Here is a 27,495-nt window from a genome sequence, read left to right on the forward strand (position 1 = left end):
AATTAAATAAGCAATATATAACGCAGTGGTATCTGTGATAAACCACACGGAACTTCAGATGGTATATATGTGAAATATAAATGAAACTTCCACCACCAATCGGAAAGGATAAATGCTGATTAGATACTCCTTACCAGATATAGATAATAGAAAAGCCAGTAAGTGAATGTGCAGGAAAAGTGACACCTCCACCGGTATATACACTCCTTACCAGATTGCAATGTGAATACACTTATAGTAGAATGGTTAGCTGAATCGATACTCCAAATTCAAATTGAGTCATAGCGCAGGAACCCATGACACCTCCACCTACAAATACGCTCCTTACCAGATAACAATATGGATCGTGCATGAAGTAAGATGGTATGTTGGACCAATCCAAAAGTCAGACCTCAGATGCTGGCAAATGGAGACTTGGGGGTATATGCAGGCAGGATTTCAGCCGTATAAAATAGAAAAGAGCGCCATAGCATAAAATCCCACAAGTTTTATTAAAATAATAAAAAATCACACTTAAAATATGCAGCTAAAAAATCGAGAGGAGAAATATGTGCAGCCACCGGCCGGACGGCTCCGCTTGTCCTTACTTCCTGGACGCTATGGGGTGACGTCAGCACGCCGTGACCTGACGCGTTTTGTCATAGATGACGTTATCAAAGGTATGGGCGGCGTGCTGACGCCACCTATTTATAGCAAGGGAATGCCCCGAAGTGATGACCGGAACTCTTCGATCAGCCATTTGTATAATGGGAATGAGAAAACAGGAAAACACAAAACAGCAATGACACTGTAGGGAAAAAAAACCCAATAATGAATGGCCAAAAACAGTCATGAATATTAAGAAACAATTGACTTAAATTAAATATTAAAGGCTGACCCCGCAAATCAAAACAGTTTAAATCATTATTACGGGAGCCGCCAAAAATTGTGAATAAAATAAACCCAAAAATCATGGTTAGTACAAAGACCAAATCATGATCTCAATAGGATGGCAATTTAAATGTAATTTGTGGCAAAAAACTATTGATAGTGAATGCCTCCAAGAGGTCAGATCATCAGATAAGGGCAATAGACATAATATGTATCACATAACGTTCATACACCATATACAATGTTAGTTACATGAATATAAGTCAAACATAAATGTATAAAATACATGATATATAAACTCTGTATGATAAAAACAAATGATATTAACCACAATCCATCAATGATCAATGGATAACAAAAATAAATAAAAATTGCCAATGCCAAGATTTATGCATTATCATAAAAAGCATTTACTTCAGTATCTATATTTAATCCAAACGGCATATATGTTTTTAATCGATAAATCCAGGACATCTCTAATAGAGATGTCCCGAACTGTTCGCCGGCGAACAGTTCCCGGCGAACTTCGCATGTTCGCGTTCGCCGCTGCAGGCGAACATATGCGACGTTCGGTCCGCCTCCTATACATCATCATTGAGGCAAACTTTGACCCTGAATCTCACAGTCAGCAGACACATTCCAGGCCAATCAGCATACCTCCCTCCCACACCCTCCCACCTCCTATAAATAAGCAAGGGCAGCATCCATCTTAGATCATTTCTGTGTTACTGAGAGCAGGGAAAGTGCTGGTGCTGCTGCTGTTGTTATAGCTAGGGACAGTTAGTCAGTGTTCCCGGTCTTGTTAGCCAGTGTTCTTGGTACACTCCTGCTGTAAGGACAGCACCCCAAAAAGCCCTTCCTAGGGCTGGTATTTGAGGTTTTTTTTGGATATATATATATATATATATTGTCCCCAAAAAGCCCTTTTGAGGGCTGGTATTTGTGTAATTTTTTTTGATCTGTGATATATATATATATATATTGTCCCCAAAAGCCCTTTTGAGGGCTGGTATTTGTGTAATTTTTTTGTTCTGTGATAGATATATATATTTATATATATATATATATATATATATATATATATATATATATATATATATCTATTGTCCCCAAAAGCCCTTTTGAGGGCTGGTATTTGTGTAATTTTTTTTGTTCTGTGATATATATATCTATTGTCCCCAAAAGCCCTTTTGAGGGCTGGTATTTGAGTATTTTATATATATATATATATATATATATATATATATATATATATATATATATATCTATTGTGCACTGCAGTTACCTGCCCGCTGTGTGTGAGAGGCCACAGACCCACCACAGACTGTACTGTGTGCACACCACACTCATTTCGGGTGGCACAGGCACAGTACCTTGCATTTTAAAAAATATTTTTTCTTTTCCTCTGTCATAATTGCAGTGAGTGCTGTGTCAGGTCCACAGAGTGTACTGTACCCACTGCAGTGCACTGCCCACCACTGATATATATACGGTGGCACAGCATCTTGTTGCAAATTGAAAAAAAATATATTTTTTATTATTGCAGTTGCCTGGGCTGCCAGTGACTGTCAGGTCCACAGAGTGTACTGTGCCCACTGCAGTGCCACTGCCCACCCACCACTGATATATACGGTGGCAGGCATGACTTTTTTTGGATTTATTGTCTGGGGGGGCTAAAAAGCGTACCTGTGAAGTTTCAGCTCTGTAGCATGTCCAGAACCAGAAAAAAAAGATCATATAGGTGTAAAAGGGGTTCCCACCATCCCTGCTCTACTGAAAAATTATCTTTTTTTCTGGTTCTGGACATGCTACAGAGCTGAAACTTCACAGGTACACTTTTTAGACCCCCTAGACACTAAATCACACAAAAAAGTTCTTAAAAATTGTCATTTTTGATAGAGAGCCAATTATTGGAAAAATTTAAAAAAAAACTTAAAAAAAAAAAAAAAATTCTTTGGATTTATTGTCTGGGGGGTCTAAAAAGTGTACCTGTGAAGTTTCAGCTCTGTAGCATGTCCAGAACCAGAAAAAAAAATAGAATTAGGGTTAGGGTTAGGGCTAGGGTTAGGGTCAGGGCTAAGGTTAGGGTTATTTTTAGGGCTTAGGGTTAGAGGGTTAGAGTTAGAGGGGTAGGGCTACTAACTCTAACCCTAAGTATCTCACCGTAACCCTAACCCTAGCCCCTAACACTAAACCTAACCCTAACCCTCTAACCATAACCCTAACCCTCTAACCTTAACCCTAACCCTCTAAACCTAGCCATAAAAATAACCCTAACCCTAGCCCTAAGCCTAACCCTAGCCCTAACCCTAATTCGTAATTTGTTCTGGTTCCGGACATGCTACAGAGCTGAAACTTCACAGGTACACTTTTTAGACCCCCCAGATGCTAAATCCAAAGAAATTTTTTATTTTTATTTATTTTTTTTAATTTTTCCAATAATTTTCTCTCTATCAAAAAATTACAATTTTTAAGAACTTTTTTTGTGTGATTCAGTGTCTGGGTGTCTAAAAAGTGTACCTGTGAAGTTTCAGCTCTGTAGCATGTCCAGAACCAGAAAAAAATTAGAATTAGGGTTAGGGCTAGGGTTAGGGTTAGGGCTAGGGTTAGGGTTATTTTTAGTGCTTAGGGTTAGACGGTTAGGGTTAGAGGCGTAGGGGTAGGGTTACTAACTCTAACCCTAAGTATCTCACCGTAACCCTAACCCTAGCCCCTAACACTAAACCTAACCCTAACCCTTAAAGCCCAGTTCCTGTCCCATTTTGGTCGGTTCTGGTCTGTTTGCGGTTGTTTGCGGTGCGTTAAACGGGGAGTTTGGTCTGTCACTGTGAAGCGGGCGTAGCCCTTACACTACCTGATCGATACAACATCATACCTGATCGTATACACACACTGGATGTTTTAAAGCACGTTATTCCAAACAATTTAGGAATGTTAGGTGATTTATGCCCTTTATGGAATAAAACCCGACTCTGCGCCAACTACGTAATTTTCCATGGGAGTTTTGCCATGGATCCCCCTCCGGCATGCCACAGTCCAGGTGTTTGTCCCCTTGAAACAACTTTTCCATTACTATTGTGGCCAGAAAGAGTCCCTGTGGGTTTTAAAATTCGCCTGCCTATTAAAGTCTATGGCGGTTCGCAATGTTCGCCGGTTCGCGAACATTCGCAGATGTTCGCGTTCGCCGTTCGCGAACGGCGAATTTTATGTTCGCGACATCACTAATCCAATTAGAGATTAGTGATGTCGCCTCTAATGAATGGTTGACCCTCCAATGGGGTGTAAATTTGTCTATTCCCAAGAAGAGAGTGTTCTTAGGATCTCTATTATGGACTAGCATAAACATTTACAGGCTTATTAGAAGAGGGGAGTTTACAGACTGAAAAAAAAAACATCGCCAACCCATTTAGGAGAGGAGCTTTTTGGTGGAAAAAACACTTGACATGGCCTAAATGATTCTTTCCAATGGCCAGAAAAAATGTATATTCTGGCCATTGGAATCAATAAACACTCAAATGCTTGATGCACCTAAACCAGCCTAAACATATGTGCAAAACACTGCTTTAGATATGGTTTTTAAGCAGCTTTTCTCCTGCTGGGGGAAAAGGTGTTCAGAAGAGCTGAGAAAACACTCAGTGTGCATGAGGACTTAAACTTTAATGGGAATGCTAAAATATTAAGGGTTCATTCCGATTATTTTGGTGCATTATTGAAAATGCGTTAATGCATGTTATGTTGTCTGTTAATGGTTGTTGCATTACCAGGCATTTATTCGAACCTGCACCGCTTCTTTCAAAGCGATGCACCACAATGGTAATGAATTAATATGCGTTACTGCAACATAGTTGCATAGCTTAGATGTGTTGGGGTGCCATTGAAAATGAATGGCATCGTAATGCACAAATACATGTTATCCGCATTCCTGTGTAATGTGTGCATTATGCAACACATAGGTGTGAATGGGCCATGAGCAAATCTTGAGTGAGTGTTTTCAATTGATTTTTTCTACTGAATTTGTAGACAGCTCCTTTTTTGCTAGAAAGGTTTTTGGACTAAGTGATCATACAAATAAACTGGTTCATCTGTGCAACTGGCAGACATGTAATTGCTAAAACCTGAAAAAAAAAATTCAATATCTTACCAACAGCTAGTGGCTAAAATCAAATGGATTCACAATATGAAATTTATCTTTTATACTTTCAATTCAAGTTTGACATGTTTTACAAGATATGGGTTCCATGAATCAATAAGTAGCCATGTTGGCCACAGGGCCTAGGGGCCTAATCAGAGCTGTCTATTCTCTTGCGTTGAATTAACACATGCGCATTAACGCACTTAGGTACTCATTAACATGCGTTGCGTTATAATGAATAGGATGCCAACACACCAAAATAGACAAAAAAGACATGCATAATTTTTTCCAACGCAGCACAGAACAACACATGGTAGTGCATTACTATGCATTGTGGTACACTGCAATGCATGTGTGTCAGAGCTGCACTGCCTTAGTGCATTGGGTTCCTATTCAAAATCAAAGTCTTCACAACAGGACAATGCATGCAAAGCAAAAGTGTGGTAATAGGTTACTAACTTACTAATAATCGCCCTTTGAATCTGCAGTACAATGACTTGCAGTAAAATGGCGATTGTTATGTATCCTAAGTAATAATAGATGAAAAGAGCCTAGCACAATAATATCTCCCCCAAGATAAACGTTTGAATATGTAAACGATGATGGCTCTTCTCCAGCTCCCACACAAACATAAAACTAAACAAATTGGTAATAAAACAACAGTAACAAACTAATTACTTAGATTTGATTGCCTGATAAACTGTACTAGTGTTAGTATTGTTGGATATAGTTAAAGGCCTACTACTGTTAGAAAAAAACAACAACGTTTCATACCTGTAATGATAGTATTCTGTAACTGCAACTTACTTTTTTTTCTTTTTTTCCTTTTTGTAGCACCCTCCTTGGTAGGTGTTTGAGAGAGAAAGTATAGTTTTGGATCCTTTCTGCTTACCAGAGGGATTGCCAGGTAAATCTATATTGTTCTCTGCCTACCAGAGAGCAGGATTTGCTAGTGAGGTCTGCTTATTGTGCTCAGGTGCAACTCAGATTGTCTGAAGTGTTTCACACTGGTCCAATAGGGAGGCATATTGGACAGTGGGAGGAAACCTGATGTATGAATGCACAGGCATTTAGTACAGCCCTGGTGATTGGCAGAGGAAAGTGCCTTAGTGCATGCTGGGATACTGTATAAATGCCAGGAGCACATGTACTCGTGGTTTTTCAGCATCTTTCAGCTGTAGAGCAGAGTCCCGGAGAGGGGAGGGGCGGCTGCCTCCTCCTCTGTAGAGGTTGCCATGCGGCCTCAGGTGGTCGACCTGGGGGCCTAAAGAGCTAGAGAGGAACTGAACCCGGAGGTCCTGTGAAGCTGACTAGGAGGGGAGACACTGGAAGGATCTGATTCTGTATACAGTGAGTAAAGATCTGTGTCAAGGGGCCTGACCTAAGAGGGGCCATCACTGCAGCTAGAAAAGTCAGTGAACTGGTGTCAGTATAGGGGATGCTAGAGAGTATCCCAAAGATAATGTAGTTCACAAAGTCTATTGCTGGAGAAAGAGCAAGATGACTTAACCCTTTCCATACATGTGGCAGTATGATCAAGCAGTGTGACTGCTTCCACAAGCAACCTGGTGAGGCCAAATGAAAGCTGTCCTTATCACCTGTATTTAGTTCCAGTTGGAGTACCCCACTATTCCCTTCTCCCATCCAAGTTCCACAAAAAATACCAAAAACCAAAACCCCTGGACTGTTATGAACAACGAGCCTTTGGGAGTAAGGATGAATGTGTGAAATGTACCCTAAGTGACTGTCTGCAAGTAATCAGAGGAGGCGCAACAAGTCATCATACAACAAGCCCTACGGGGACAGTGCTACATTTTATTTCACATTTCACAATCATATGTAAACCAAGCAATCCAGCAAACATGCCAGTTACAGTAGCATGAACAAACCATAAGACTTCAAGGGCGTTTAAAGGGGCTAGCATTTTTATATGTAATAAAACTTTTCTCAAAAACAAAAAGAATGTTACAGTTTTAAACTTTATGTAAACTTTTTTTCTAATTTATCTGTTTGTCCTCTCTGTACCAGTAAAGTCCAATTAACATTTGGGTTTGGTTTCTATTTCTGTAATTGCTTAGAAAGTGTTTGCTGGAGTTTCTCTTTAATTTGTTTGTCACTTAAAGAGACTATTGATCCAAGACAGATCAGATTGGAGACTGAAATGACAAGGTTGGCCTCCCTTGCATCTCCAGCCCAGGTCCCACTGAAGATGGAACAGAGGATACCAAGGGACAGGAGGAACACTAGTGCCAGCAGGTGTTGGTAGGAGTGATTTCAGCAGCAGATGCAGACCTTAGCAGGCTGGCAGAACATCAGGTCGGGAACGGTAGCTGATCAAGCCAAAGTTAAAGGGGCACTCCACACAGGCTGCGGGTACAGATGAAAGGCTTGTCAGAGTTCCTAGCAGGCTTGAAACGGGGACTCGCTGTGATGAGCAGAACTGCTACAGATGACAACCAGACGGGCACTCCAACCAGATGTAAGAGCAGAGGCGGGAACAGCAGCATGGTCACAGGGATAGCCGAGGTCAACAGCAGGCAGGCAGCGAGGTACCAGGACATAAGGCACAGAAGTGTTCAAGAACAGAGCCGGGGTCGGAAACTGGCCACAGAGCAGAAGCAGGATCTAAGTTCAGGTCAAAGGCAAGCTGAGTCAGCAACAGGGGAACAAGCAGAGTAATAGCAGGACACAGGGAAGCTGAAAGATCAGTCAGCACTGGAGCATGAGCAGAAGACCTTTTAAATAGTCTGTCTGGACTATTGACTGCATTGAGTGCAAGCTTGTGTGCATTCATGAGTGCATGCGCATGCACGTGCCTAGTCACCATTTTGCCAAGAATTCTGCATTTGTGCGCATTTCTATCAGCCATTCTTTGTGCATACACTTTTCAATTAGCCATAAGTCTAGTAGGCATTTTCTGACAGGAGCTTAATGTATTTTAGGCACGTTTTTTTACCTGTAAAAGCCTCCCTTGTATAGCTATCTAAGGAAATAAGATTAGGAAAAGAATGCCCCCATGTCTCTCCTTTAGAGAGATTAGGGGAAATAGGGATTTTTTTAAGTGCCTTACAATATAACCATTAACAAAATAAATTGCATTGATAAAAAAGTACTGTAATGTTTATTTTACACAATAAAAAGTTTTAGTCTAAAAACTTATAGTTAGCGTTCTAAGCACATAATAGAAACATCAATACATCAAACAATACCGAATGGATAGTTGGATCGATGAGTTTCACCCAGAACGGCCACCTTAGGATCTGCTTGAATGATAGAGACTAGTGTTGAGCGAACACGGACTGTATTATTCGTGTTCGTACCGAATAATTGGATTTTTTGTACCCGAACACGGACACGGACACTTTACTGTATGTTCGGGTAAAAATCCGTGTTCGGTCGTTTTATTTCCGGGTTTTGCATGCTTTGGCGCTCTTTTCATGGCGGGCTTTCAACAGCCAATCAACAATCGTTTAACTGGTGTGCCTTAAGCCATCCCAGCCATGCCTGCAAATGTCTCAGTAGCTGTGATTGGCCGTCTGAAGCATGTGACCAAGTCTTTATAAGTTCGAGGCAGCCGCAGCGGCGTCATTATGCTGCTTAGATTCAGGGACAGAGAGCACACATCAACGTGCTGGCTGCTGATTAGGGAAAGATAGGCAGGAAAAAACCATTTGTGTCCGGATAGAATTGAGGGACAGGTCGGAGTGTTTAGGCAGGGCGAGTTGTAGGCATTTTAGGGATAGAGTCTGCTGAATTATATAGGGTCAGTGTCTTCTACAAACTACAATCGATATTGCTGTGTGGGGGGTGGGGTGAATCTGCACTCAATCCTGATCTACGATCTCTTCTCAATCCTGTTAGGGACAGAGTCTGCTGAATTTTAGGGAAACTGTGTTCTACAAACTACAATCGATATTGCTGTGTGGGGGGTGGGGTGAATCTGCACTCAATCCTGATCTACGATCTCTTCTCAATCCTGTTAGGGACAGAGTCTGCTGAATTTTAGGGAAACTGTGTTCTACAAACTACAATCGATATTGCTGTGTGGGGGGTGGGGTGAATCTGCACTCAATCCTGATCTACGATCTCTTCTCAATCCTGTTAGGGACAGAGTCTGCTGAATTTTAGGGAAACTGTGTTCTACAAACTACAATCGATATTGCTGTGTGGTGTGGGATTGGAGATAGGCAGGTGTCAGTGATCCACATCCATTTTTCTGTGTGTGAGCTGCAGTGAACACAATCTTTTTGGGCTGCAGTGAACACAATCTTTTTGGGCTGCAGTGAACACAATCTTTTTGGGCTGCAGTGAACACAATCTTTTTGGGCTGCAGTGAACACAATCTTTTTGGGCTGCAGTGAACACAATCTTTTTGGGGTGCAGTGAACAAAATCTTTTTGGGGTGCAGTGAACACAATCCTTTTTGGTGTGCAGTGAACACAATCTTTGTGGGGTGCAGTGAACAAAATCCTTTGTGGGGTGCAGTGAACACAATCTTTTTGGGGTGCAGTGAACAAAATCCTTTTTGGGGTGCAGTGAACAACATCCTTTTTGGGGTGCAGTGAACACAATCTTTTTGGGGTGCAGTGAACAAAATCCTTTGTGGGGTGCAGTGAACACAATCTTTTTGGGGTGCAGTGAACAACATCCTTTTTGGGGTGCAGTGAACAAAATCCTTTTTGGGGTGCAGTGAACAAAATCATTTTTGGGGTGCAGTGAACACAATCTTTTTGGGGTGCAGTGAACACAATCTTTGTGGGGTGCAGTGAACACAATCTTTTTGGGGTGGAGTGAACAACATCCTTTTTGGGGTGCAGTGAACAACATCCTTTTTGGGGTGCAGTGAACACAATCTTTTTGGGGTGCAGTGAACACAATCTTTGTGGGGTACAGTGAACAGAATCTTTGTGGGGTGCAGTGAACAAAATCTTTGGGGGGTACAGTGAACACAATCTTTGTGAGGTGCAGTGAACACAATCTTTGTGGGGTGCAGTGAACACAATCATTGTGGGGTGCAGTGAACTCAATCTTTGTGGGGTACAGTGAACACAATCTCATACTGAAGGTTTGAGGGTGCTGCCTGTTCCATACTCCCCCTACTCCTCATCTAGCCTTTTAGGGGTACAAACAATAGTAATTGGGGCCTAGTGTGGTTGTGTACGTGTGATATACATACACTTTTTTGGGATCATATTTTCTATTCCGCTATTTAATCAAAAACCTTTGGGGATCAGTTAAATTGGGGGATAGTCTGTGTTGGTACGTGTGAGAGAGATCCACCTTTCCAAGTTGTTGGGGTTCATCTCATACTTCTGAAGGTTTGAGGGTGCTGCCTGTTCCATACTCCCCCCTACTCCTAGCCTTTTAGGGGTACAAACAATAGTAATTGGGGCCTAGTGTGGTTGTGTACGTGTGATATACATACACTTTTTTGGGATCATATTTTCTATTCCGCTATTTAATCAAAAACCTCTGGGGATCAGTTAAATTGGGGGATAGTCTGTGTTGGTACGTGTGAGAGAGATCCACCTTTCCAAGTTGTTGGGGTTCATCTCATACTTCTGAAGGTTTGAGGGTGCTGCCTGTTCCATACTCCCCCTACTCCTAGCCTTTTAGGGGTACAAACAATAGTAATTGGGGCCTAGTGTGGTTGTGTACGTGTGATATACATACACTTTTTTGGGATCATATTTTCTATTCCGCTATTTAATCAAAAACCTCTGGGGATCAGTTAAATTGGGGGATAGTCTGTGTTGGTACGTGTGAGAGAGATCCACCTTTCCAAGTTGTTGGGGTTCATCTCATACTTCTGAAGGTTTGAGGGTGCTGCCTGTTCCATACTCCCCCTACTCCTAGCCTTTTAGGGGTACAAACAATAGTAATTGGGGCCTAGTGTGGTTGTGTACGTGTGATATACATACACTTTTTTGGGATCATATTTCCTATTCCGCTATTTAATCAAAAACCTCTGGGGATCAGTTAAATTGGGGGATAGTCTGTGTTGGTACGTGTGAGAGAGATCCACCTTTCCAAGTTGTTGGGGTTCATCTCATACTTCTGAAGGTTTGAGGGTGCTGCCTGTTCCATACTCCCCCTACTCCTAGCCTTTTAGGGGTACAAACAATAGTAATTGGGGCCTAGTGTGGTTGTGTACGTGTGATATACATACACTTTTTTGGGATCATATTTTCTATTCCGCTATTTAATCAAAAACCTTTGGGGATCAGTTAAATTGGGGGATAGTCTGTGTTGGTACGTGTGAGAGAGATCCACCTTTCCAAGTTGTTGGGGTTCATCTCATACTTCTGAAGGTTTGAGGGTGCTGCCTGTTCCATACTCCCCCTACTCCTAGCCTTTTAGGGATACAAACAATAGTAATTGGGGCCTAGTGTGGTTGTGTACGTGTGATATACATACACTTTTTTGGGATCATATTTTCTATTCCGCTATTTAATCAAAAACCTCTGGGGATCAGTTAAATTGGGGGATAGTCTGTGTTGGTACGTGTGAGAGAGATCCACCTTTCCAAGTTGTTGGGGTTCATCTCATACTTCTGAAGGTTTGAGGGTGCTGCCTGTTCCATACTCCCCCTACTCCTAGCCTTTTAGGGGTACAAACAATAGTAATTGGGGCCTAGTGTGGTTGTGTACGTGTGATATACATACACTTTTTTGGGATCATATTTTCTATTCCGCTATTTAATCAAAAACCTCTGGGGATCAGTTAAATTGGGGGATAGTCTGTGTTGGTACGTGTGAGAGAGATCCACCTTTCCAAGTTGTTGGGGTTCATCTCATACTTCTGAAGGTTTGAGGGTGCTGCCTGTTCCATACTCCCCCTACTCCTAGCCTTTTAGGGGTACAAACAATAGTAATTGGGGCCTAGTGTGGTTGTGTACGTGTGATATACATACACTTTTTTGGGATCATATTTTCTATTCCGCTATTTAATCAAAAACCTTTGGGGATCAGTTAAATTGGGGGATAGTCTGTGTTGGTACGTGTGAGAGAGATCCACCTTTCCAAGTTGTTGGGGTTCATCTCATACTTCTGAAGGTTTGAGGGTGCTGCCTGTTCCATACTCCCCCTACTCCTAGCCTTTTAGGGGTACAAACAATAGTAATTGGGGCCTAGTGTGGTTGTGTACGTGTGATATACATACACTTTTTTGGGATCATATTTTCTATTCCGCTATTTAATCAAAAACCTTTGGGGATCAGTTAAATTGGGGGATAGTCTGTGTTGGTACGTGTGAGAGAGATCCACCTTTCCAAGTTGTTGGGGTTCATCTCATACTTCTGAAGGTTTGAGGGTGCTGCCTGTTCCATACTCCCCCTACTCCTAGCCTTTTAGGGGTACAAACAATAGTAATTGGGGCCTAGTGTGGTTGTGTACGTGTGATATACATACACTTTTTTGGGATCATATTTTCTATTCCGCTATTTAATCAAAAACCTCTGGGGATCAGTTAAATTGGGGGATAGTCTGTGTTGGTACGTGTGAGAGAGATCCACCTTTCCAAGTTGTTGGGGTTCATCTCATACTTCTGAAGGTTTGAGGGTGCTGCCTGTTCCATACTCCCCCCTACTCCTATCTGGAGGATGAGGAGGATGAGGAGGAGGAGGAGTTGGAGGAGGAGATGGAACCATGTTCACAGCAGGGTGGCACCCAGGCCAGCTCATGGCCATCACTGGTGCGTGGCTGGGGGGATACAGAGGACACGGACCATACACCTCCCACAGAGGACAGCCTTTCGTTGCCTCTGGGCAGCCTGGCACACATGAGCGATTACATGCTGCAGTGTCTCCACAACGACCGCCGAGTTGCCCACATTCTAACTTGTGCTGATTACTGGGTGGCCACGCTGCTGGATCCCCGTTACAAGGACAACGTACCGTCCTTAATTCACTCACTGGAGCGCGATCGCAAGATGCGCGAGTACAAGCGCACGCTGGTAGACGCCATGCTGCTGGCATTCCCATCTGACAGCGGGGCCACAGTGGAAGCACAAGGCAGAGGAGGAGGAGGAGGAGGTCGCCAACGCAACCAGGGCACCGCCAGCACCTCAGAAGGCAGGGTTAGCATGGCCGAAATGTGGAAAAGCTTTGTCAGCACGCCACAACAAACAGCAGCACCAGCAGCTCAGATGGAACGTCTTAGCAGGAGGCAGCATTTTACCAACATGGTGGAGCAGTATGTGTGCACACGCCTACATGTAGTGAATGACGGGTCTGCCCCCTTCAACTTCTGGGTCTCCAAATTGGGCACATGGCCTGAGCTTGCCCTTTACGCCTTGGAGGTGCTGGCGTGCCCTGCAGCCAGTGTATTATCTGAACGGGTATTTAGCACGGCTGGGGGCGTTATAACAGACAAGCGCAGCCGCCTGTCCAGAGACAATGTGGACAAGCTCACGTTCATTAAAATGAACCAGGCATGGATCCCACGGGACTTTTCCGTACCTTATGCAGAATAGCAATGGATACCGACCTTACCCACCCATTGTTCCATTTTTGCTCTTTCTCACTCTTTTGGGGTGTACCCTCATTTAAAATTTGTGAAAAGAAGCAGTGTTGGCTACCTCGTCCTCCTCCTCAGGGCCAGATTAATGTAGGGGCTATTGGAGCTGCAGCTCCAGGCCCCTACCTTTTATATAGGCCCCGGGTTGGCCATATTCACTGTTACCGCTCTTCTGTCACTTGTAAACACAGAAGTCTGGCTTCTATGCTCGCTTCCCCAGGCAGCACCCTCAGAACCTCCCCACACAGCGTGAAGGCCGGACAAGGAGGGACAGTTGGCGATGCATGGATGTGTTTATGGGCTTCAGAGACAGCATCCCATGTTGAATTAGGCATGCATGGCTGCACCCTTCCTCCTCTGGGTGCATGGCAAGGCACGGCCCTAAGGCCCTTCAAAATCCTCAGCACCAAGCCCATGATGCTGTTAATCCGGCCCTGGTCCTCCTCCACCGCCGCTTCCACCTACACCGCCCATAGGTGTGCGCAGCCTATTGCATTAAGGTGTGCACCCCAAAGTTGAAATACACATGCATGTGTTTGCCAGCAGGGAGAGTAATGTATCGGGGCCATGTACCTGTAGGCAAGGAGAAATAGAGCAGAGCAGGTCCCAGGGAGATCTTTCCCATCTCCTCACTGGCAATGCTATGTGCCCTAGGTGATTAGGGTGTGCCCAGGCACACCCAGCACACCCTGTGCGCACGCCTATGTCACCGCCACATCCACCACCACCTCAACCTCCCTCCTACTCCATATGGGCCTCGTCCTTCAGAGATGAAGAAGAACATTGTTTTATTTTTCTGTTTTTTTTTGTTGTTTTAAGTTATTTCCCTATCCACATTTGTTTGCAGAGCACTTGCCATGCTCTTAATTACGTTTTGCTGCCATTTGCAGCACTCTAGCCCTTTCCTTTGGTGTTTTAGAGCCATTTTAGTGCCTTAAAGTTCGGGTCCCCATTGACTTCAATGGGGTTCGGTGTCCGGGAAAAGTTCGGTAAAAGTCCGGGACACGGACCCGGACTTTTTTTTAAAGTTCGGCCGAACCCGTCGAACACGGACATCTAGGTGTCCGCTCAACCCTAATAGAGACAACACATTATTCTACCAATAAAATCTAATATTATAACAGAATAACAGATATATTACATATACACTATATTACCAAAAGTATTGCGAGGCCTGCTTTTATACGCACATGAAGGTCAATGGCATCCCAGTCTTAGTCTGTAGGGTTCAGTATTGAGTTGGCCCACCCTTTTCAGCTATAACAGCTTCAACTCTTCTGGTAAGACTATCCAAAAGGTTTAGGAGTGTGTCTATGGGAATGTTTGACCATTCTTCTAGAAGCGCATTTGTGAGGTAAGGCACTGATGTTAGACGAGAAGGCCTGGCTCAAAGTCTCCGCTCTAATTCATCCCAAAGGTGTTCTATCGGGTTGAGGTCAGGACTATGTGCAGACCAGTCAAGTTCCTCCACCCCATGCTCGCTCATCCATATCTTTATGGATCCTGCTTTGTGTACTGGTCCAAATCATTTGGTGGAGGGGGGATTATGGTGTGGGGTTGTTTTTCAGGGGTTGGGCTTGGCTACTTAGTTGTAGTGAAGGAAACTGTTATGGCGTCAGCATACCAAGACATTTTGAACAATTTCATGCTCTCAACTTTGAGGGAACAGTCTGGGGATGACCCCTTCCTGTTCCAACATGACTGCGCATCAGTGCATAAACAAGGTCCAAAAAGGCATGGATGAGCAAGGTGTGCCCCCAGACCTTTAATATCAGTTTAAATGCAGTCTAAGGCCCCTTTCACATGAAAGTTCTCATCTGGTCCACCGGTCCATTTTTCAGATGGACCCAATCGGAACCTTCATTCTCCTCTATGAAGCGGAGGGTGTAAACCGATATTTGTCCATTTACACCCGCCAACATCCAATTCGATCTGCCAAAAACAGATTGATGGGAATCCATTCCCCTTCTGTCTAGCGGATCAGAAGGCAGTTGGGTGTAAACAGGCAGGCCATCCGTTTACATCCAACCATCCATAGAGAAGAGCGGGCTGTGTCTTTTTCCACTCTGCATAAGTGGAGCGCACACAGACCTGTCACCGCCTTCCCAGCGGAGATCAGCGAACAGGCCCCCTGCTGAGCAAGCGGTTCGCAGACGGAGTCCGCACTGTGTGAAAGGAGCCTAAGTGTACTCACTATGCCCATAAAAAGTTGCCATGTTCATAAACATGGCCATGAGTTGAACAAATAACTAGTTCTGTGATATTACAAACTTGTAGATGAACCATTCAGTGTATAAGTTTTAGACCAATAATTTCAGTATCAACTTTTAAAAAACACCCTAGCTACTTCCATAGACTGCAATGATTTATAGTCTCCCTAAACTGAATATGTGCACATCTTTATTGATGGATCCAATGCAAAACATTACTCTCTAATTTAACCACACATTAGCTTCCAGTTAAAGCCACAATACACACAGAGAATCTCAGCTTCAATTATCTAGACTGTAAAGATTTTATGAATAATTTGCTATACATTCATAACAATGAACTCATGAATTAAAGTTACTTTAAGATCTCTTGCACACGGGTGCCTGGGTATAGCATATGGCACATGCAAAATATAGAAATGTTTTTATTGATTTGCATATACCCATATTCTATATTTGTGTTTACAATAGTACCACCATATTCCCAAATACAGCTGTACACAGCCATTCATGTCTGAGGGTGGCTCTACATAGCACCTGGACTTTCTGGGTGGAAAAATGCACAGTGACCAGCGTGCCCCCTTTCAATGCACAGTGACCAGCGTGCCCCCTTTCAATGCAGTGACCAGTGTACATGCCCCCTTCAATGCAGTGACCAGCGTACATGTCCCCTTCAATGCAGAGATCAGCGTACATGCCCCCAATGCAGTGACCAGCATACCATTCCCCCAATGCAGAGATCAGCGTACATGCCCCCAATGCAGTGACCAGCATACATGCCCCCAATGCAGTGACCAGCATACATGCCCCCAATGCAGTGACCAGCATACATACCCCCAATGCAGTGACCAGCATACATGCCCCCAATGCAGTGACCAGCATACATGCCCCCAATGTAGTGACCAGCGTACATGCCCCCAATGTAGTGACCAGCGTACATGCCCCAAATGTAGTGACCAGCATACATGCCCCCAATGCAGTGACCAGCGTACATACCCCCAATGCAGAGACCAGCATACATGCCCCCAATGCAGTGACCAGCATACATGCCCCCAATGCAGTGACCAGCATACATGCCCCCAATGTAGTGACCAGCGTACATGCCCCCAATGTAGTGACCAGCGTGCGTGCCCCCAATGTAGTGACCAGCATACATGCCCCCAATGCAGTAACCAGCGTACATGCCCTCAATGCAGTGACCAGCGTAAATGCCCCCAGTGCAGTGACCAGCATACATGCCCCCAATGCAGAGATCAGCGTGCGTGCCCCAATGTAGTGACCAGCGCACATGCCCCCAATGCAGTGACCAGCGTACATGCCCCCAATGCAGTGACCAGCGTACATGCCCCCAATGCAGTAACCAGCGTACATGCCCTCAATGCAGTGACCAGCGTAAATGCCCCCAGTGCAGTGACCAGCATACATGCCCCCAATGCAGAGATCAGCGTGCGTGCCCCAATGTAGTGACCAGCGCACATGCCCCCAATGCAGTGACCAGCGTACATGCCCCCAATGCAGTGACCAGCGTACATGCCCCCAATGCAGTGACCAGCATACATGCCCCCAATGCAGTGACCAGCGTACATGCCCCCAATGCAGTGACCAGCGTACATGCACCCAATGCAGAGACCAGCGTACATGCCCCCAATGTAGTGACCAGCGTACATGCCCCCAATGTAGTGACCAGCATACATGCCCCCAATGCAGAGATCAGCGTGCGTGCCCCCAATGTAGTAACCAGCATACATGCCCCCAATGCAGAGATCAGCGTGCGTGCCCCCAATGTAGTGACCAGCATACATGCCCCCAATGCAGAGATCAATGTGCGTGCTCCCAATGTAGTGACCAGCATACATGCCCCCAATGCAGTGACCAGCATACATGCCCCCAATGTAGAGATCAGCATGCGTGCCCCCAATGTAGTGACCAGCATACATGCCCCCAATGCAGAGATCAGCGTGCGTGCCCCCTTACTTACCTGGAGCAGCAGCAGCGGCGGGTGGCTTCTCCTCAGTCCCGGTGACCGGCAGCGTGTCTCTTCCAGTCCTTCCGCTCCCGCCTCCTCCTCGGCCAATGGCATGGGGTTTGCCTTGCGGACAATCGGGATGCACTTCCTGATTGGCCAGGAGGAGAATCGGTTTGACAATAGCACATTTTCATTCGCTATTGTCACACAATGGGTGGGCTCGGGACGCACTGCTCTGCGCCCCGGGTCCACCCTTTGCATCACCCTATTAGAGCCTCTGGCTCTAATTAGGTGATGCCAAAAAAAAAATCCCCATTGAACTCCATGTGTCCGGCGCCCCTGCATGCAGATTAGGGGGGCCGGACGCACGGATGGGGGGGCGGCGCCCCTGCGCCCTAAGTACACCGGCCGCCACTGTTCTTTGATAATTTACCCTGGAATTTGGTCTCATAATTAAAATTGAAGTACATCTAAACCCAATTGCTACAAATGTTATACCTGGTGATTCTGGCATGAAGGTCCTAGTTCAGGCGCTTGCTGTTATAGAGTGACAATTGTCCCACAATTATGATTCTCTGTTGTCACCCTGTCACACATACCCCTAGACTGTAAAGATTTTATGAATAATTTGCTATACATTCATAACAATGAACTCATGAATTAAAGTTACTTTAAGATCTATTGCACACGGGTGCCTGGGTATAGCATATGGCACATGCAAAATATAGAAATGTTTTTATTGATTTGCATATACCCATATTCTATATTTGTGTTTACAATAGTACCACCATATTCCCAAATACAGCTGTACACAGCCATTCATGTCTGAGGGTGGCTCTACATAGCACCTGGACTTTCTGGGTGGAAAAATGCACAGTGACCAGCGTGCCCCCTTTCAATGCACAGTGACCAGCGTGCCCCCTTTCAATGCAGTGACCAGTGTACATGCCCCCTTCAATGCAGTGACCAGCGTACATGTCCCCTTCAATGCAGAGTTCAGCGTACATGCCCCCAATGCAGTGACCAGCATACCATTCCCCCAATGCAGAGATCAGCGTACATGCCCCCAATGCAGTGCCCAGCATACATGCCCCCAATGCAGTGACCAGCATACATGCCCCCAAAGCAGTGACCAGCATACATGCCCCCAATGTAGTGACCAGCGTACATGCCCCCAATGTAGTGACCAGCGTACATGCCCCAAATGTAGTGACCAGCATACATGCCCCCAATGCAGTGACCAGCGTACATACCCCCAATGCAGAGATCAGCGTGCGTGCCCCCAATGTAGTGACCAGCATACATGCCCCCAATGCAGAGATCAGCGTGCGTGCCCCCAATGTAGTGACCAGCGTACATGCCCCCAATGCAATAACCAGTGTACATGCCCCCAATGCAGTGACCAGCGTACATGCCCCCAGTGCAGTGACCAGCATACATGCCCCCAATGCAGAGATCAGCGTGCGTGCCTCAATGTAGTGACCAGCGCACATGCCCCCAATGCAGTGACCAGCGTACATGCCCCCAATGCAGTGACCAGCGTACATGCCCCCAATGCAGTGACCAGCATACATGCCCCCAATGCAGTGACCAGCGTACATGCCCCCAATGCAGAGAAAAGAGTACATGCCCCCAATGTAGTGACCAGCGTACATGCCCCCAATGTAGTGACCAGCATACATGCCCCCAATGCAGAGATCAGCGTGCATGCCCCCAATGTAGTAACCAGCATACATGCCCCCAATGCAGAGATCAGCGTGCGTGCCCCCAATGTAATGACCAGCATACATGCCCCATATGCAGAGATCAATGTGCGTGCCCCCAATGTAGTGACCAGCATACATGCCCCCAATGCAGTGACCAGCATACATGCCCCCAATGTAGAGATCAGCGTGCGTGCACCCAATGTAGTGACCAGCATACATGCCCCCAATGCAGAGATCAGCGTGCGTGCCCCCTTACTTACCTGGAGCAGCAGCAGCGGCGGGTGGCTTCTCCTCAGTCCCGGTGACCGGCAGCGTGTCTCCTCCAGTCCTTCCGCTCCCGCCTCCTCCTCGGCCAATGGCATGGGGTTTGCCTTGCGGCCAATCGGGACGCACTTCCTGATTGGCCAGGAGGAGAATCGGTGTGACAATAGCACATTTTCATTCGCTATTGTCACACAATGGGTGGGCTCGGGACGCACTGCTCTGCGCCCCGGGTCCACCCTTTGCATCACCCTATTAGAGCCTCTGGCTCTAATCAGGTGATGCCAAAAAGAAAACCCCATTGAACTCCATGCGTCCGGCGCCCCTGCATGCAGATTAGGGGGGCCGGATGCATGGATGGGGGGGCGGCGCCCCTGCGCCCTAAGTACACCGGCCGCCACTGTTCTTACCGTAATTTACCCTGGAATTTGGTCTCATAATTAAAATTGAAGTACATCTAAACCCAATTGCTACAAAAGTTATACCTGGTGATTCTGGCATGAAGGTCCTAATTCAGGCGCTTGCTGTTATAGAGTGACAACTGTCCCACAATTATGATTCTCTGTTGTCACCCTGTCACACATACCCCTGGTCAAGACTATAAAAGCCTTTGCCAACACACATTGCACAAGTATAGTCTACTGGATTCACATGAAGGAGCTGGTCCTGAGCAATGATTTGCAGCTAATTGTAAAGTAAGTGCATGTAGACAGGAAGTAATTGAAAGAAGATGAAGGAGATCAGCAGCACAGAAATATAAAAAAAAGCATCAAAAAGGGGAAAAAGTATTGTATGAAAAAAACAAAAATGGTAGTTGTTTTAGCTAAACTGAAGTTAAATATCATCCTATTAGGTTTTAGTTTTTCTTTACTTGTGAAACCAGTTGTGGAATCGGTACACTCCCCAAAAGACTTTAATGAATTTGGGAAATGTAGGAATTTAACCATAACATTTATCTGTAACTCTGAGCACACCTTGTTGTACAGAGTACCTATGGGGATAATTGCTATAACATGTAGCACTACTCCCTTGGGAGCTGCTTGAAGTGGATTCCCCTGGGTTACCCATAGCAACAACTTATGAATTCTTAGTGCTTTAAGTGTTTGGCTTAGTCAGGATTTGGTTTTTGTTGTTTTTATTTTAGAACTTGGGATGGGAGAAGGGATGAGTGGGATACTCCAACTGGATGAACTATGCACAACTTGAAGACTTCTAGCTATGTTGAGTGCAGCAAGGCCACTGCTTCCCCTTGCCACTATAGTGAAGTACTTGATAAGCAAACTGTATAGTGAATTACTCTTCAGGGCCCCGCTTGGTACCCCCTTTACCCTTACTCTTCAGGGTTATACTTCGCACCCCTTTACTCTTGCTAACTGTGTGAGCTGACCTTGTATCCTCTGACTTCTCTGGAGTGGTCCCCCTTCCTGGGCAGACCCCTTGGCAAGCCCCCTGGTACTCACGGACACTGTTTTTCCCAGGTGACTCTGCCAGCAGCTCCACCATCAGCTTTCCAGTATCCTTCCGGCTCAGCTCCACACCTGGCTCACTAGGCTGACTGCCTGTGACCACCTTCCTCAGACAGCAGGAGGAGAGGCAGCCGTCACCCTCCTCCTGGGACTCTGCTTCCCGCCAAAGATGCCCTGTAACATGTGCCCTTGGCTTTTATGGTCAATCCCCGGATGCACTGCAGTGATGCCTTCCCACTGGGTCTGACACAAAAGCCCATTTGCCACTAGCCAGGTTTCCTCTACTGTTCAACAGGCTCCCCTATTGGATACAGTGGGGACACTCCCTCAAACCAAGTGACTCACACCTGGACACATGTAACAGGCATAACTAGCAGATCAGGCTCCCCTGATAAGCAGATGGAGCATAACAATGCTTTTAACCTAGCACCTATCTAGGAGGGTGCTACAAACACATACCTCCTACCTGTCCCAGATACGCCGGGGCCATCAACGATTTCATGTAAGTCCCGGTGGAGCCCAGTGACTTGGATCCAGAGACTTGCCCAGCAGAAGTGCCCTAGCATGGGCACTAGTAAGATCTGTTTGTGGCTTGTACTGGTGTTTGAGGTCCTGCAAGCCAAGCATATCTTTTTATGGCAGCCAGCATCTCTTTCCCCTCACACAGGTGAAGAGCCATTGTACCTGCCTCCTCCCCCGGTCTGCGAACAGGAAAACATCACAGCTGGGGAGGAGGAGGTGGGAGTAGGGACAGGGTTCTGCATATGTCACGCTGATCTGAGGTCTGTAATAAAGATTTGGGGGGAGAGGATAGGTGCTAGGGGCACCAAGGGAGAAGAGAAGGCTTATGATAGAAGGGGGGTTGGATATGAAATCAGCCCCTCCCCCCCAGCACATCCTTTCCTCTCCCAAAGTGGTGCCTAGCACATATCCTCTACCTCCCCCCCCCCCCCGTAATTAAAAGCGTAGTGCAATTTTAGTCTATTCATATGAATGAGCTGAAATGGCGCCTGACCGCACCAAAATTAGTGTGCATGAACTACTTTAAATTGTGTGCAGCAACCGGATCGTATGGTATTTCTGTACCATGCAATCTGGTTCAGGCGAACGCACTTCACGTGTGACCTATGTTTGGGGTGTAGTTAACATGAATACCCCCTGCAGATCGCAACTGCTGTGCGTTTTTAATGTGGTGTGGGTATAGTGTACAGAATGCAGGTTTCCCACAGCTAGTTATGGTGTAAACTGGCCCTTAGTTGGATTTGCAGGATTTGGTTGATATCACCTACCTAAATTGGGACAGTCGGGAACCCCTCCCACTGTTAAGCATTTGGTCATGCCCACATTTTGCAATGCTGCGCTACACATGTCGCTGGTCACTTCGTCCCTTAAGTGTCTCTCATTCTGAAGTTCAAAAGTTGGGAGGTAGGATAACAGATTGTCCATTTACTTACCATGCTCAAATGCAGACGCAGACCCCTTTAACTTATTTTCCTACAAATCCCTGGGTTCCTTAGAAGGCCAGAGGGGCCACACCTGTTGAGGCAGAGGTAGCTAGGTGATCTGCAGCCAGGTGTGTGGCCCTCCACTGTCCGAACAGGCATGCAAGCAGCCGTGCCAGAACCCAATAAGACATAGCTTCTCCAGAAGTCCCAGCTACTATGGAGAGCACTATTGTACACTTGGTTGTGTGACCAAAAATGAGGGTGTGGTTGAAACATGGATGTTTTTTCATTGTGTTTGGCTTAGAGTGGTCCAGACAAAATTAAGCAGGTGCATACCAAAGAGATTGTGATGTAAATAAAATCCCCCTTAGGGCCAGCAATGAGAGCCCCCGCCAAGCATCAAGGCAAGAAATTATTATCCCCAGCAATATCCCTCTAACATTTGCTAGGGCCAGCAATAACCCCAGTAAAATAAAAGACCCCAACACTTCACACTAATAAATAACTGGCATATGACAATATGTAACCCTAAACACAGCACAATAATTAACCCCCAGCATGGCACAATAATTAACCCGCAGCCTTGGGCAGTAATAAATACCCAGCACTACACAACAATGAATCCCCAACTCTGCATAACAACCATAGGGTGTGGGGAATAGGACTATGTACAACATTGGTTGATCAGTGTGCCTCTTACCTTGGTGGTCAGTTCTCAGTGTCTCCCTTTAATATTCTGGTCAGAGCTCAGTGTGCCACCTTACATTGGCAGTTAGTGCTCAGTGTGCCTCTCTAAAATGCTGGCCAGTGCTTAGTGTGCTGCCATACATTGGTAATTAGTACTCAGTGCACCCCCCCCCCTCCCTATACTGGTGATCAGTTCTTAGTGTTCCCTTTCACAATGGTGGTCAGTGCTCAGTGTGCTCCTTTACAATGGTGATCAGTGCACCATGTGCTCCTTTACAATGGTGGAAAGTGCTCAGTGTGCTCCCCTTACATTGCTGGTCAGTGTACTTCCCATACATTGGTGTTTAGCACGTCCCCATTACATTGGTGTTCACTGTTCAGAGTTCTCTCCTTAAAGTGGAAACATGGTGAAAAAAAAGTCTGCCAAGGGCACCAACATCCTGTTAGTATGGTCAAAATTAGAAAAAGAGGAAAAACTTTTGAGGTACCAACACAATATGTAAAATATAAATTGTATTGTAACAAAATTCATAAAACCAGTTTAAAAAAAAAATAAAAAACATTGTGACACACATTGTACATAGCGGACCTCCCTTAAAAGTCTCTCATGACACCAACTCAAAATCAACAATTGTATATAGCTGTATACAATATATACCGTATGTATACTGTTACTAGGTAGATGTCCATCATGGGCAGACAGTTAAAGTGGTGATCAATGTTCTCCCATTACATTGGTCAGTGTGTTCCCCTAAATTGGTGGCTATTGTGTTCCCTTTAAGTTGGTGGTCAGTGTGTTCCCCTTACATTGAAGTGCAGCGTGCTTACACTACGTTGGTGGTTAACATGTTCTCCCTATAGTCATTAGTATATTCCTCTTACATTGGTGGTCAGTGTGCTCCCCCTACATTGGTGGTCAGTTTGTTCACCTTTGAATGGTTGTCAGAATGTTCCCTTTACATTGGTAGCCAGTGTGAACCCCTTACATTAGTGGTCACTGTGCTCTCCTTACAATAGTGGTCAAGTGTGTTACCCTTACATTGGTTGTCATTGTATTCTCCGATTACATTGCTGGGCAGTGTGCTCCCTACATTGGTGGCCATTGTTTTGGTGGTCAGGGTGTTTCCTTTACATTGATGGTCAGTGTGGTCATCTTACATTGGTGGTTAGCATGTTCTTCTTACTATGGTCATCAGTGTGTTCCCTTACATTGGTGGTGAGTATGTTCCCCTTTGAATGGTTGTCAGAGTGTTTCCCTTGCAATAGTGGTCCAGTGCATTCCCCTTACATTGGTGGTCAGTGTGGTCCCTCATATTGGTGTTCGGTGTGCTTTCCCTACATCCGTGACCATTGTGTTCCCTTTATATTGATATTCGGTATGTTCCCATTACATCAGTAGTCAGTGTGTTCCCCTAACATTGATGGTCAGTGTGTTCCCCTTACATTGGTGGTCAGCATCCTCTCCTTACATTGCTACTCAGTGTGCTCCCCTTATATTGGTGATCAATGTGCTCTCCTTACAATGGTGGTGAAGTACGTTCCCCTTACATAGGTGGTCAGTGTGCTCCCTTCTATTATTGTCCAGTGTGCTTCTCTTATGTTGGTGACCATTGTGTTCCCTTTATATTGTTTTTTGGAGGTGCTGCCATTATATCAGGGGCCAGTGTGTTGTCATCACATTGGTGGTCAGTGCATTCCAATTACATTGATGGTCACTGTGCTCTCTTTACATTATTGGTCAGTGTGCTTCCCTATACATTAGTGGTCTGTGTTTCCCTTACAGTGGTTGTCATTGTGTTCCCTTTATTTTGGTGGTCAGCGTATTCTCCTTACTCTGGTGGTTAGTGTGCTTCCCTTACATTGGTGGTCAGTGTGCTCTAGTTATATTGGTAGTTAGTGTGCTCCAGTTACATTGGCTGTTAGTGTGCTCCCTACATTGGCTGTTAGTGTGCTCCTCTTACATTGGGGGTTTGTGTGCTTCCGTTACATTGGTTGTCAGTATGCTCCCCTTACATTGGTGGTTGGTGTATTCCCCTGAAATAATAGTCAGCATGTTCCCCTTACATTGATGATTAGTGTATTCCTCTGAAATCATGGTTGGTGTGTTCCCCCCACATTGTTAATCAGTGTGTTCTCCCTTAACCCCTTCACACCTAAGGGTAAAACAAATCGAAATGCCTAAGCCCAATTTTGTCATTTTGACATATGTTAGTAAAACCATACATATCATCACAACTACTTTGTGCATTCAGTTGGATTATACTTTGTTTTTTCAGGACAAATTGGGCTTTCAATTGGTGGTACATGGTAATGGATATATCCTGATATTTTTATTATCAAAGGAAAACTGGTCAAAAATAGTAAAAAAAAAAATATATATATATATATATATATATATATATATTTTTTTTTTTTTAAATTGAACTGTATATTTCTTGCTACTATCATGGCCTACCACCAAAGAACAACCCAAAATATATTCTCCTGCTCCTGATGATTGCAGCGATACCATATATGTGTATGTTAGTTGTTGTTTGTACCCGTAGTATAGCCCAGAATCAATAGTGCGCATTTTGCTTTTTTTAAATCCTTCCTAAATCACACCGACACTAACACTAACTGACACTGATACTAATTAAAAAAAAAATTCTATCCAAAAAATACTGACCCTGAACGTTGACCTTGACTTTTGACCCTTACCTTGACCTAAAGACTAACCCTGGCACTGACCTAGATCAAACCTTAATCTAGGTTTTTATTTTTATTATATTTTATTTTTTTCTTTACACACTTTTTTTTTCTATCTCTGCAAGGACAGAGAAAGATACAATGTAATTCACAAAGACAGAAAACACAGGGGCGGACTTCACAGTGACTGATCACTGTGATAGCCAATCAGAGGCTATTATATCGATCAGGTGACCTGGAACTAGCTGTTCCAGGTCCTGATCGTTAGAATGGGGCCAGGGGCTCTCGGTGAGACCCCAGTCTTTGTGCTGGGAGCATGCCATGTGGCGCTCTCCCAGCACAAAGGGAGGTACGCAAATATGCAGCCCCACAGAAGAAAGCCCAGTCTAGTGGGGCCGCATATTTGCGTACTGTCGGCGTGATGGGGTTAAATATGTGGTCAGTGTGTTTCCCTTCCATTGTTGGTTGGAGCGTCACCACTAATTGTCACCCCAATTTCTTACAATCTGAAGCATTGCTATTCCTGTATAATGTTGGTTCCAGTAACAGTAGACAGGGGGTAAGCGGAGAGACCAATAGCAGTGTAGAATGCTGGGACCAATTCAGCTGCATCCCTTTGTCCAGGGGCTTTGCACCCCTCCAGCTGTTTATCTGTGTTACAGATCTATCCTGAGAAGAATAAGTACAAGTAGCTGTGTGTGATTCTCAGCTATCCTCCCTATTACTACTGTGACTTAGCCACAGAGGCATTGCTAGGAAGAGTTCATATTTGTGCAACTTTCATCATCTGATTTGTATTTTTTTGCAGTGTATGCAGGCTTTTCTCTTTTCTGACCCTGTTTTGCATTATTGATTAGAACCCATCCTGTTATGCTCTTAATGATGTACAGATGTTTCCTAATATTGCTAAATGTTTGTGCACACTGCACTATAGTAAGTGTTCCCTTCCTTTGGGAGGAAGTAGAGGGGGTAATGAGAAATGGCCTTCTCCAAACAGTATATTGCGCTAAACCTGTAGGTAAATGGGTAAATAAGAGAACCAGAACCTTCGATAAGTGGAAGAGTGGATTTAACAATAAAGTTGGCAGTGCCTCCAACCAGGACAGGGTCTCTGTGAACAGATTATTTCGGGAGAGGAAAAACTACTGCAATCAGCATATACCATTAACCATAATTATAAAGATGCACACTAGTATGGAAATAAAATGAGCTTTATATAGTGAAAGATTATTAATTGTACATACATTCAATGTACAAACAGCTCTCATCAGCAAAGGGTCCAACAAGAGTCCTGGTGAACGTGTGCACATTTACCAGGGTATATAGTTCTTAATAAAGATACCTCCAGATCAATGTTGCAGCAAAGATCAGTTGAAGGGGCCCTTGAGGATGATTGTGATGTGACAAACGTCTTTGTGCTGGAGACCTGAAGACAGGATAAGTGGTGATGGGGAGATCCACCAACCATTGTCTGACCAGACTGGAATACAGATTCTAACCAGCAGAAACTGTCAAGTGGCACTAGAACTCATACTCAGCCTATGTACT

Source organism: Pelophylax lessonae, assembly GCF_965119305.1.
Source record: "Pelophylax lessonae genome assembly, chromosome: 2".
Lineage (NCBI taxonomy): Eukaryota > Metazoa > Chordata > Amphibia > Anura > Ranidae > Pelophylax > Pelophylax lessonae.